The following is a 13,744-nucleotide window of genomic DNA, read 5'->3' as shown; positions in this document are numbered from 1 at the left end:
TTTTCTAGACTGATAGATCTCAATTACTTTCTTTCTCATTTGTTTCTGAATTTCTTTGGATCTCGGCATGATATCTAGTTTTTGAGGATCTTTTGGTCTACTTCACTTTGTCAGGCAGGTCCTATTTAAGAGATGTCTTGATTGCGAACAGGTGTGGCAGTAATCAGCCCTGGGTGTGGCTAGAGAAATTGAACTCAGGTGTGATAAACCACAGTTTTAACAGGGGGGCCATGTAGTTTTGGATTTTGTTTTCCCTTAATAATAGAAACCTTCATTTAAAAACAGCATGTTGTGTTTACTTGTGTTATCTTTGACTAATATTAAAATTTGTTTGATGATCTGAAACATTAAATTGTGACAAACATGCAACAAAATAATAAATCAGGAAGGGGGCCAACACTTTTACAGACCACTGTATATATATATAGATAAAAATATATTTATATAGATGAAAGGGTGAATAGATAATAGACAATGATTAAAAAAGAAAAGTTGTATTTTGTAATAAATAAAAAAAAAGTACAAATATATATAAGAACTGTGGCATCGTCTCCAAGATGTTTCAAGAAACCTACCTGCAAAGCTACTGTTAAAAGTTTTAGGCACTTGTGTAAAAATTCTGTGGATGCTGTCAAAATAATGTCATAAACTGATTTTCTTTATCAATTAACTTCTTTTAACTAAAGTAAATCAACATTTGGTGTGACCATCCTTTGCATTTAAAGCTGCTTTTGTCATCGGTGCACTTGCACATAGTTTTCAGGTAGCTTTGCAGGTAGGTTTCTTGAAGCATCTTGGAAACATTGCCACAGTTCTTCTGGATTTAGTCTGTCTCAGTTTGTTCTGTTTCTTCATGTAATCCCAGACAGACTGGATGATGATGATGAGATCTCTGTGCACAGCACTGGCTGTTGTCAGACTCCTTGTGCAAACAAAAATCTCACTGGATTATTACAATTAATGACAAAATGAATGTTTGGAAATGTAAACTGATATTTCCTACTGACACGCTACAGCAAAAGATAGAAATAACTGACCATTTTTAGTTGGTGAGAATACTAGTGTTCTAATAATTTAGACCACCACTATATTACAATGTATAGTAATATAGGCTATTTTATATTTAAGTAGTGAATTGTATTGGCATTATGAAGAAGACAGAGGAACAAAAGAGAAAGCAAAAGGAAGTGAACTAGAACTGTTGGCATGATGCCCCCTGGGGAGGCCACATATCGCAATAAGACACTGTTATTTGATTTTTATGTTAATGATGTGGTTTGAGCAAAGGCCACATGCCAAGAAAGAGATGGAATGGCTGTAGGGTTCCACACATGACCGCACGGTTCTTAAAAATCTATTGGAATCATCTAGATACAAAATAAGAAGTGGTGTAAAATTACATTTTAAAGGTATAATAATTTCTGATGCACTAAATGACTGATTTGAAAAACCATAACAAAGACTTGCCATATAAATATGTTTAAAAATGATAATTATGTACATTATATATATAATATGACAATTTAATTTAAATACACACACACACACACAAAACAATTATATTTTAATACTTTTTCTTAAACAATCAGTTTTACTTTGATATATTATTTATGTTTTATAAATTAATAATGTCATAATGGCTGATTTTTTTTTCAATCCAGATTTGAGTTTTAACTCATTTTACCCGCTGATGACTTATGCGCCTTCCATTTTATTGATCCGTCTGTTTATATAAAGGACACAGTTCTCAAAAACAGTCAATAAAACAGCATTCAGCCCTCTCCGATAAGGTCAGCATATATTGGCCATATTTTCCACACAAAGAACTTATTACCACGCTGATTCCTATTCGTTCTGTAATCAAAATTGCTCTAGGGTTTATAAAACACACAGTAAACAACAATGGCAGAAATCAACTCTTATCTCAGAACAGCCACATAACTCAGTCTCTCTTTCAAGCTCCCGATCACACAACATCATTACCATGGAGACTCAACCAGGCAACAAGGCAACGAGGCCCGGCGATGGTGGGGCCACCCTGGCGACCCCGACCCACCAGACATTAAGCCGGCACTCCGGAGAGAAACTAATCTTGTGTAACATACAATGAGCGAGCACGGAAACAACAAACCAAAGCAAAGAAGCAGACACAGAGGGAGAGTCAGCCAAGAGAAAGCTAATGAGAAACGTATTCTTCAAAAGAAAACACGACAAGCTGGTGGTAATAAAAAAAGAGAGCAGGGAGAACTGGGGAACTATGGGGCCGTATTTCACTCTGAGGGGGCCTATACGTCTGATGGATGAGAGAGGAGAGGAGAGGAGAGGAGAGGAGAGGGAAAGGCTTCTGTGATGGCTATTATTAGCTTCACCATAGAGGGAACAGATTTCTCCTTAAGCCAGTAACTCAGCTGATTGAGAAATCTCCCTGAGGCCCGTGAATCACACCGGACACACTCGCCCTGCGGACAGCCAACTGAACAGTAGCAAAGTCAAGAAAAGATGATAGCTGAGAGAGAAATTTCAACATATTTCTATTCAGTGACCATGCAATGTGACATTTTTGTTTTTATTGTTGTTTTTACTTTTTATATACTTTTAAAGTAGATATTATTATATTGTTTCCTGGAAAAGTTTATATTTGATTGCTGTCCCTTTCAGAATACATAATACAATACATTAATATAAATAAATGATTTGATTTTATATATAAAAAAAAGTTTATATTTGAGTTCAAGAAACTTAAAATAGCATAAAATAATTAAACATAAAAATGTTTATTTTTTAATAAAATAACCACTAAAGTTTACATTTGTCACTGCCTCTTTCAGAATACTTATATACATAATATAAATAGTTTTTTTTTTAAATATATAAAATAAACAAGTATATATATACCCTTTCCTTTCAGAACACAAAAAATATAATAAAATAACACACAAATGATTTTATTTTATTAATAAAATTAAATTAACCAGTAAAGTTTATATTTACCTGCTGGATAGGCCCTTTCAGAATATAATATAATATAATTATATAATAATATAATATAATATAATATAATATAATATAATATAATATAATAAAAATAATAATATAATATAATATAATATAATATAATAGAATAGAATAGAATAGAATAGAATAGAATAGAATAGAATAGAATAGAATAGTATATAATAGTATATAATATATTATAATAGTACCGGTATATAATATAATAATTACTTTATTTTGTTAAAGCACTACAGTTTATATTTGACCACTGTCTCTTTCCAAACACATAATAACACAGTAAAACAATATAAATAAATGATTTTATTTTATATATAATATTAAACAAAATAATGCTTTGACTGCTGTCCCTTTCCGAATTCTTAATAAAATAATATAATAAAAAAAATGTATTCTATTTTAAATAAAATAAAATAAAATGGACAAGACCTGATCACCCTGTTTATTGACTGATTGTAAATTAGCCCTTATTTACACACCATATAAGAGTTTGGTGCAATTATTACACATACTTTTTAAAACAAGGTCTAAGTTTGTGTACCAACTAATGAAACAGCAATGATCATCTTGATATTCTAAACATTTCAAAACTGAACTCCATAAGACAAACCTTGAAGAACTCTCTTTAAGAGCACAGCATCCAGAAGGCAAAAAAGAGGATTTACATACATCTAAATGTTGCAAAAACAATGTCATTTTAACTTTCAACAAGAAACATCCCAGAGATGCTTTGCAGACGATCAAACACTTTTAAAATTTGCCTACATTTTCCTGATGAAAACACGCACACAGTTGTGCTTTCAGAAATCCAATTCACCATATTCCCTCCTGATTTCAAATTGATGCAGCACAAAACGGATCTAACACGTTCCTATCCATCACGAAATGCCCCGTCAGAACTAACTCTAGCGTGTAAACACCCTAATTCTGAAAACCTTACTGCATTTGTAATGTTTCACCTCAGTGTCCCACAGTGACAGTCCCAAGAAGAGATTTTCTATGACGACTTACAACTGACAATAAAATACAGGAATCCTTACAGTGACTGTGAGAGTGTAAAGGTCATGAATAATATTATTATCCAAACAGCAGAACCCCATTATTGCAGGATCACACTGTTACATGCCAGATAATTGAATAAAATATTCCAGAGAAAATGAGTTAAAACAGCATGTGCTGAGCAGACCAACACATTCTATCATCTTAGAAGGTCACAGCATAGGCGCTATTAAAATAAACAACTCCATATCCAGGAGGTTTACTTAAAATCTGAAAGAGTCAACTGTATCTGGCCTCTGCCTGACAAAATGACAAAAGTGATTGTCCACAACAGAGCAGCATATTAGACCCCCATTTGGCCTTATTTGTAAGCAGTCAGGCTTGAGCAGGCAGCAATGTCATTTCCATTCGCACGTCCAGAGCACTCGTCTGCGACTCAGACGCCTCTGGCAGCAACAGACACTCAGAGCGCACATGCAAAATGAATCTGAGTCTTGATTTCCATTATACAAAGTGGTATTACTAAACCACAAGTGACCTGCATTCAAATTCACGTTTGTCATGTGGACAGTGTCGTAAATCAAGATCAGTGCAGTGCATTGTGCAGCATCCCTGACATGCCTCCACATCAGTTTCATGCACACAGATGCATGAACCATATAAACAGATGCAATTGTCCCTCTAACTATTATGAATATTGAATAATCTCTTAATGATCTAAAAGGTTAAAAAGAAGTTGTAACTTTTGAAATTGGAAGTTGTAACTTGACATCCATCCTGAAAACATCAATTTGGCGTAAGAAACCTTTATAATTAAAAAAAAGCTAGTATGAAAAATAAATGAGAAATAAAGTAAATGCAAATAGTAATGACAGAAATACTTTAACACTTACCCTGTTTAGGGATAAATATTACATCAAACCAATGCTTCAACATATTCCAACAAAAGATGGAAAAAAGAAAGAAAAGAAAGCAAAAAAGCTAAATAAACAAACAGTCGAGTGTTGACTTTTGCTCTGATGGTCTAGAGCCCTTGAAGGTCGTATGCATAACAGATCTTGGCATGTGAAGTAGGAAGTGAAGTACTATTCAAACTGAGACCAAACCAAGTCAAAGACTCAATTTAGCAACTTCAGTGCTTTAGGATGTAAACAAGCTGCCTACTATAGCACATATTATACCTGACTAATGAATTAAAAGCAATATGTAGCTGCCAGACTAAATTAGTAGACTAAACTGTAATAAATTATTCAGTGTTTATGCCACTGGCATTGAACTGCCATATTATCATCCAGAGTTACCTACATGGCCAGAGGTCTCATTCTACCTCTTTTTTTATCACTCTCTCTCCATTTAACATATAATTTCATAATCTGAGTTGAGTGGAAAATACACCCAACCAACAATGAATCAGCCCCCTGGCAAACCATAGAACTGGCTCTATATATGAACAGACAAACTACTTGAATGTTAACATGAAGCAGCATTCACAATCTATTATTTGTAATCCAAGCAAAACAAAATATTTAATGTGCAAAAAAAAAGAAAAAAAAGGGGGGAACAGACTTCATTTAATCCATTGGAAATGTAATGGATCATGAAAAGTGTCAATTCTGTTTCACTGATTTGGCTGTTTAACCAATATTAAAATGACTGTATTAAATAAATGGAAAATCTTTAGAAAGACTGCATTAACAATGACTAAAGAGCAATTTGATTGACATTAACATTTTTTTAACATGGTAAGGACATGAATGCTTTGCTATAGGGGTGTTATTAAGCCCTGCACTTTGCTATATTTATTTGTGATGCTAAAATCTGAGCACTGACGTCAAATCTAATCCTGAGGTCAATCTGTATACTGCCGATCTACCGCCTATGACACAATCACGCAATGTTACCAAATCAATCCCTAAATCCTAACTCTAGGTTGTATAAAAGGTCTTGTATATAAGCTCGATTCGTAAACATTTGCATGCTTCACAGCACGCTCACAAACATATTTTAACCCTATTACCCATATTGCCATGACAAAAACAAGCCAAAGAGTTTTGTTACAGTCTGGAGTCAAGTGAAAAAGTTAGTCATACTGTACGTAGGAGGGCCCACATGCCTGAATCTTTTCAATATTTATACCCCATAAATCATATGTCAGGAGTGACACTGTTATTCAATATAACTGTACTGCATTGATCGCCCACACAGCGGTGAGTTTGGTCAATTCAAGTCTCTCTTTCTCTCAGCAAGTCTCCAGTCTTTCACCGCTCTATTCAATCGTCCATTCTGACTGAACACCCGCCAGACACTGTCAATCTGGATTCAGAGGGAGCTCATAAAACACAATGTGTGCACAGAACTGTCATTAGCCTTTTTATAGACTATAAAGTACATTTAATTTGGGGATATAGTGTTTCTCAACATTTTTGAATTCACAGTCCCATTAATAAGGCTATACTAGCCCTTTATCATGAGATTATTGTCATTAATATTATTTAAATATTTATATGTAATTAATTATTTAAATATTATCAGCTCTTTACTTTACTTTACTTTACCCTGGATGGAAATGTTACTAAACTTGAATAATATAATAGTCTGATGTGTTTTTATTTCTATTTTTTTTATCATTGTACTTATTTTTTCCTTCTAACTCTTTATCCTTTTCTGTGTAAAGCGCTTTCAGAAGTAACTTTTAAAGTCACTATATAAAATAAAGTTTATTTTGATTATAGTCATACTGTACATTGTGTTTGATCTTTAAAAGTAAAGATAAAGAAGCACATGACTCTAAAAGCATATTTTTAGAAATCTTTTAGAAATTATTAAAAAAATGTCAGTTTAGGCTTTCCCTGAACTGATATCATTTTAGGAGTTAAAGAGGAAGAGAGAGACAGAGAGAGGAAAAAAGATCCGTTTAAGGTGTCTGTATCAGTTTCAGAGGTATAGTGAATGTGAATGAGGCAAAGAAAGTGGGGCAAAACTGGTAGATACAAAAAATAAATATTTTTAAAGGCTTGTTTTTACAAGATACACATCATTCTTTCACTCATTCAGATTTCAAACCTGGTATTGCACCACTGAAAAAGCCAGATTTAATCAAACCATTTCCAGAACTGCTAAAATCAGTGCATTACATAACCGACACAAAATAATCTACTTTTTTATTTGATATAATTCATGTGAATGACTTTTCAAAGTTGACAGGGAACTCTGATATGAAGCTCAAAGCATCATTAAAGTCTACAGAAGTCTGTCTGGATTGAGTCTCAGGCGCACAGGGGAGTTTGAGGTCTTTAAAGCAGGAAGTTGGATTATTTTAGACCTCCATTGTGATTCACAGACATGCTACGGACAGAAACCAGCTGCCAAGGCTTTTAGAGAACTTTTAAAGGCAAAACCATGCTTGTGACTCACATTAGATAAACATTAAACCCTCATCAAAGCATACAGGAGTGTTTGGAGTGTGTATGGAACAAGGGAGGATACAGGGTTCACGAAAGAGGTCAGGAGGACAAGAACAGAAACCTGTCCCGCAGGAGTGAAATTTCACAGGGCTTGTGGGCGCCATGACCTCCGAGTTATTTACACCGAGTCATAAAGTCAACACACATCTCTCTAAAGCAGCAAGCAGGCCACAGACCACAGCTCTCAAATACCCATAAATCAGCAGGGTTAAAGCACAATGATTCGACGCCAATTTAAATATTTCACATTTCTCCGTGGTTAGGTTGGTCGGACGTTAGACATTTTGCAACTAAACGCACGTTCTTGAGATGACACTGATATGTTGATGCAAAACACAAAGAAACAGTGTCTGAAAAGGTTTGTTACTTCCTACTGAAGTTGATAATATGACAACTACATCTTCAAAATATTTACACTTTACAGTTACATTTATATTATTAATTACATTATATATACACACTACCGGTAAAAAAAAATTTAATAATTAAGATTTGTTTACCTAATGTTTTTGAAAGAAGTCACCTTGCTCACCGAGGCTGCATTTATTTTAATAAAAATACAGTTAAAAGGGTAATATTGTGAAATATGATTACAATTTCAAATAATGTTTTTTATTTTTTTATTTTAGTATATATTAAAATATAATTTATTCCTGTGATAGCAAAACTGAATTTTCAGCAGCCATTAATTCAGTTTTCAGTGTTGTATGATCTTTTAGAAATCATTATAATATGCTGAATTTATTTTTTAATAAACATAATATTTTGAAATTATTTTGATTAAAACAGTTAAAAAATAAATATATGAAAAATGAATCTATAGACATATACTGAAGATGATAATATGTCAACTGTAGGATAGAAAAACATAAATGAAAAAATAATTGTATCACTAGGTCTATGCAGATTCCCACTCCTAATGATATCACAAAACCAAATAACTACATCTGCCTTGAACTGTTATGAAGAATGATTAACCGCCAACCTGTACAGACCACTGCGACCCATGGAAAAATAAAAAGAGGTGATCATAAAAGATCATTTTCTTCTTTAGAATGAGTGAGAGTCAGTGCACATTGACTGAAACCCCAGTATATAAAATACACTTCATCATAAATGGACCTGAAAACCATCACAGGACTAAAATGACCCACAATTCAATAGTTTTTTCCAATAACCCTGTTATGTAAGGAGACACTCTCTTGGTGCAGAAGAGGACAGGGCACTAACCTCATCCAGAAAAAATGTCCAGCTTCTGCTTTCAATCACTAAATTAACAGATTACAGGGCTTCCATCCAGCCAGGCAAAGAGAATAGTGCCTCATCCAATCACTAGACTGAAAGAGCAGTGCATTGTGGGGCAGAGAGCACATTAGTTCTCATGATATAAGTGGGGCAATTGTTACTCAACTTGTCGGAGGCACTGTTGTCCAATTCATCTGGTCACAATTTTCTAGCAATTCATAAGTTTAAAGCATAATTTCTAAGGCTTGTTACCCCATAATGCACTTGGGCTGAACTCACTGTGTCCTCCATATTGGGTTCCATAGTGGTTAAACATAAAAGATATCATTCCTTTCCCATAAACAGTCCTACACTTGAACTCTATACCTCAAATCAGCACAATTCCTCCTCTGCGAAGGCTTTTATTTGTGGTTAGTGCTGAAGACCGAGGATTGAAAGAGGACAAACAAGCTAAAACAAAGTTCATGAGATGAGACTGAACAAAAGATGTATTATCTTAACCGTACTAGAGAAATAAAACATAGTATTACCTACATATACATAAATACAGGCCAAATGTAAACATTTATCTAATGCATTTTGCAGTCCTGCATTTTTCTCAGCTTGTACGTCATAAATCAAGCCAGACAGATGGAGCTGAAAAAGCTTATATTTTAATCAGCACAACAGACAGTACTCTATATAGGAGGCAAACACATGCCACTTTTTTTAAGTTTTCATCACCTAAATTACAGTGCTTTATAATGTAATTCAATTAGAAGCATGCAGTTTGTGCATCGACTAAAATGGCACACATTTATCATACAGCACATGAAATAAATCACTTCTACTAAGAGAAATGAGTCACTATATAAGCAGTGCTTCATGTAGTATTGCTGATCACAGTTTTTTTTAGTAAAACCAATAACTCTGAAGGAGCAAAGTCAGTTACGGCCAATTCAGAATCCAATAATTATCCCTTCCAGAGAACATATTTAATAAATATTATTCATGCATTGATATGTTCCCATTAATTAGTTGGCCAACTTATGCAGCCAAATCCAATAATTTCAATTTCATTTGTTTTTAAATAAAACAAAGATTATTGGAGTATGTTCTACAAGAAAATACTATTTCAGTCTTTCTACACTGTAAAAAAAAAAGAATATTGATGTACATTTAAAAGTTTTTCTACTTCAAATATTTTAAGATTGATTTTGTTACTTGTAATTTATTTTAATTTAGCATTTTCTGAGTGACACTTGTTTCTACCATCAATTTTTTCAGTGTTATTAAAAATACACATTTAAATCAGTGTTTATTGCCATTTCTTTGTAATTATCTGTCAAATCTACAAGCAATCTCTAACTGAAAATTGTTTCAAAGTCAATCCTACCAATATTTGCCCACAAAATTTTGCCAAATTTCACTCATCTGACCACACCTTAGCAACACAATCCACCAGCTGATTGGTTGAAAGAGAGAGGCACAATCACATGATGCCATGAACATCTATGGTCCATCTTCAGACATGTTTGACCTTAATCTCCACTAATCGTTTATCAACCACAATGAGAGAAAATAGCTCAGAGTCAGCTTATTCTTTTTGATGAATAACAAGCATGTTAAGACAGAGCAACAGAGACATTTCATACAATCCGTATTCCCAATGATCTGCTATATCATCATGTAGGATTGATATGAAGGAAACAGAACACTTGTTGCATTTACCCTGGCAATTCTGGTCACAAAAACTATTGTTACACTGAGTTCATGAAGCTTAGAATTTATGATGCATTAAAATCAGGACACAAGGCACATGTGGCGTATTTGCAGAGCAATTACGGGCATGCAAATGTCTAGCCTGCCATGCCGATGGCAGCTGGTGCAATGTGTCTATGTAAATATCCAGCATCTGAACTTACTGAGTCACAAACAAACACTCAAAAGCAAAAGCTATTTATTTCTTTCCTTGTGATCTTCTCCATGCATTATTGTCCAGTCAATCCATACCAGATGGTGAAAAGTGCATGGCTAGAAGGCAAAGGTTCATGATGAAGCACAGCTGGCTTGGTGGCATGTACCTGGTGCCTGTTGTGCTTCATCAGCGTTGCTATAAATTCCCATCCCAAAAAAGCATTTGATGTGGTTCCACCTGGACTCTGTTCAGAGTACAATTTCATGGAGCATAATTTTGATATAAACAGGTTTAAAATGCAGCAACCAAACAAAGAAAAAGGCATAAATTAAGGAACTTAATAAATAAAGAGAATAAAAAAATATATATATTTCTTATTCAAAACAAAATTTTACAAAATCTGTAAAAATCCACCAAATTCAGATTTCCCATCTACTTCCAATGCAGATGCATTTGATGGAGCAGTGACAACTGTATTATATTAAAAGTATATTTTTGCAATGAAACAATGAATTGTGCCAAAACAATTTCAGAGCTAGTAAATAATTCTAATCAAATGAAAAGTAAAATAAATAATAAAATAAATATAATAAATGATAAATTATAAAATAAAATAAAAATATTTACACCCATATATATAAAGAACCTGTGCAATGCTCCACATTTGGTTTTCTGTTCCTGACTCTCAACTGCATTACACTAGCATTCACTCTCACACAGACTCATTTCTGTCATTGCTGCCCTGTGCAAATGCTTATTAAAAATTGCTATGAAAAGCTTAATGGGAAACTATTCCCATCTCACTAAGGGACTTGTGGCTTTGTAGCACACAAAGTAACAGCGGTTATGCACGTGTGCATAATAATATCCCATTGCCTGGGACATGAAAGCAAATGTCCCATATTTTCCCATTCATTAATCATCATTCAGTTGTGTCGATGTTAGACCGCCTGCAGGTCACCTATGAAGCCATCAGAGTATTTAAAATCGATGAAAAATTACAATGAATTAGTGCAGAGCACAAACCATCCATCCAAGAATCATTCTCCTACTAAACTGCACTGTGTAAACCTGAATATGAAATAGCACTAATGTGGACATTCAAAAGCAAAGAGTCCACAAAAAATAACTGCAATAAATTATTGTAATTAAATTGTGTTTGACATACAACAGCCTGTAACCTCATAAACAGACCACATCCTGGTATTTTTGGCATAATGCTGCATGTATTGTACAGTAAATTACATCTGAAGTCCATTAAAACACTGACCAATGCAGTTGGTCTGTGTTTTTTACATTTACATTTATGCATTTTTAGCAGACACATTTATCCAAAGCGACTTACAGGCTTTTTTTTTTTTTTTTTTTTTTACCAGTATGGTTTCATCACTTGACAGAAAAGAACAATTGTAGTCTTTTGCATTTTCTGTTTGTGAATTTATAATATTTCAGTCTTTCATGCATGATATTTTACACATAATAAATGAATAAATTCCTCTATTATTTAGTCTTTTTACAGTATGCATTTGTCATTTTGATTCAACCCTGTTACCCTCGATATTATAAGATATATATATATATATATATATATATATATATATATATATATATATATATATATATATATATATATATTATGTGAAATATATATGAGAAATATGCCATAAATATCCTTACAAGTTGATCATGTAACCAATGGGTCCTACTATTCAACAATTTATTATAAATTATAAAACATTATAACCTATTTTAGATGTTTATTTAATGTAAAACTGCAAAAATAAATAATAAAAATTATGAAAACCAAAGAAAAAGAACAGAAAATAGTAAAGTTTAAATAATATTCAGTTGACAACACTGAAGCTGACAATTTTCCTTTCACAATTTGTTAAAATAAAAATAAGTGTAAACTAACAAATATGTACCTTTTTAAGAGTTTAGGCCCCATTTGCACCTTATTAATGGAAAGTGCCATTACTTTATAACATTATTTTCAAAAAGAAACAAAGAGCTTAAAGAAAGATGCAGTAGGCTAATGAAAGCCGTTGTCTTTTGTGGGGTATCCTATGACTGTAAACGGTGGTTTTTGTCTTCATGCCACGACAGCAGGTCCATCTAGTTCTCAAATGAAATGAATAAATACCCGAATCAAATATTTACATTTCGGAAATGCGCCATAATGAGCAAATATTGAGGACGATGCCTGAGAATGACGGAAACACCTGCTGGTGACCGAGCAAGATTTCAATTAAACATAGACTTTCATGACGGGCCGTTTATCGACACGACGCACTATGAAATCTGCATTTTAAACGGCGGTCGGATTAAACGGATGTGTTGTGTGATATTTCAAAGAAACGCATCCTTTGTGATCCCTGCCATATCGCCGTGAAAATCCGCATCATCATTGGTTGCCATGGGAGAAGCACGACTGGATGCTCCTCATCGACTCAAATACTGCGCATTCTCCTCAGCTAAAGCGCCTCGCCACAAGCACGGAGAGAATAACGCTGCGTTCAAGATAATGAAACGTGAAACTCACCGATTCCAGTGATGAATCCTCGACCTGTCCGGTTTCATGGGACTGGTGTACGTTTAGTGTGTTGTTTGTCGGCGCGCGCCGCAGCTTCTCTTCTCTTTCTCCTGCTGCTGTCAAACGTGCAGCGCCGTCGCGCGCACGCTCAGTGCAGGCGCAGCTGCAGCGACGAGACACTAATCAGGAGTTCACACGCACAAACACATAAACAGCACTTCTGGATTCTTATCATACAGACACGAACAGCACTACTGGACTCTTGTCATTCAAATAACACGTTTTGTATACTTCCGACGTCAAAGGAATTATGGATCAAATGTAGTTCTTTTCCAATGTACTTGTTTTTGAAAGAAAGGCGTATTCTTATTTAAATGATGGATTTGATGCTCATCAAACTTAAAGGGATAGTGTACCCCAAAATGCTAATTTTCCAGACCTGTAGGCTATAATTTTCTTTCTTCTATTCAACACAAAAGATGTTTTGAAGAACGATAGAAACCAAACTGGTGGTTGCCCCCCTGTCAACAAGCTTGGCCCCCCTTTGCCTAAATGGGGGAAAAGTCATTGAAAGAAAACCAATCCAACTTAAAT

General features: G+C 34.1%; 1 protein-coding gene across 12 annotated transcripts in view; it reads right to left on the bottom strand.

Annotated features, from left to right (window-relative positions):
* Window positions 1-13,394, bottom strand: part of nrcama (neuronal cell adhesion molecule a) — a 50,620-nt gene extending 37,226 nt beyond the window's left edge. For 2 of the 12 annotated variants that reach the window (XM_042721970.1, XM_042721971.1), the window contains exon 1: window positions 13,160-13,390. The gene's annotated coding sequence lies outside the window, so the exon portion shown is untranslated. Of the gene's footprint in view, window positions 1-13,159 lie in introns of all 12 variants that reach the window. The other 10 variants (XM_042721961.1, XM_042721963.1, XM_042721957.1 and 7 more) reach the window with 8 other exon arrangements.
* Window positions 13,395-13,744: the final 350 nt, after the last annotated feature.

Source organism: Cyprinus carpio, chromosome B4 (genome assembly GCF_018340385.1).
Source record: "Cyprinus carpio isolate SPL01 chromosome B4, ASM1834038v1, whole genome shotgun sequence".
Taxonomy (NCBI): domain Eukaryota; kingdom Metazoa; phylum Chordata; class Actinopteri; order Cypriniformes; family Cyprinidae; genus Cyprinus; species Cyprinus carpio.
This window is presented reverse-complemented; position numbering and strand designations above follow the sequence as displayed.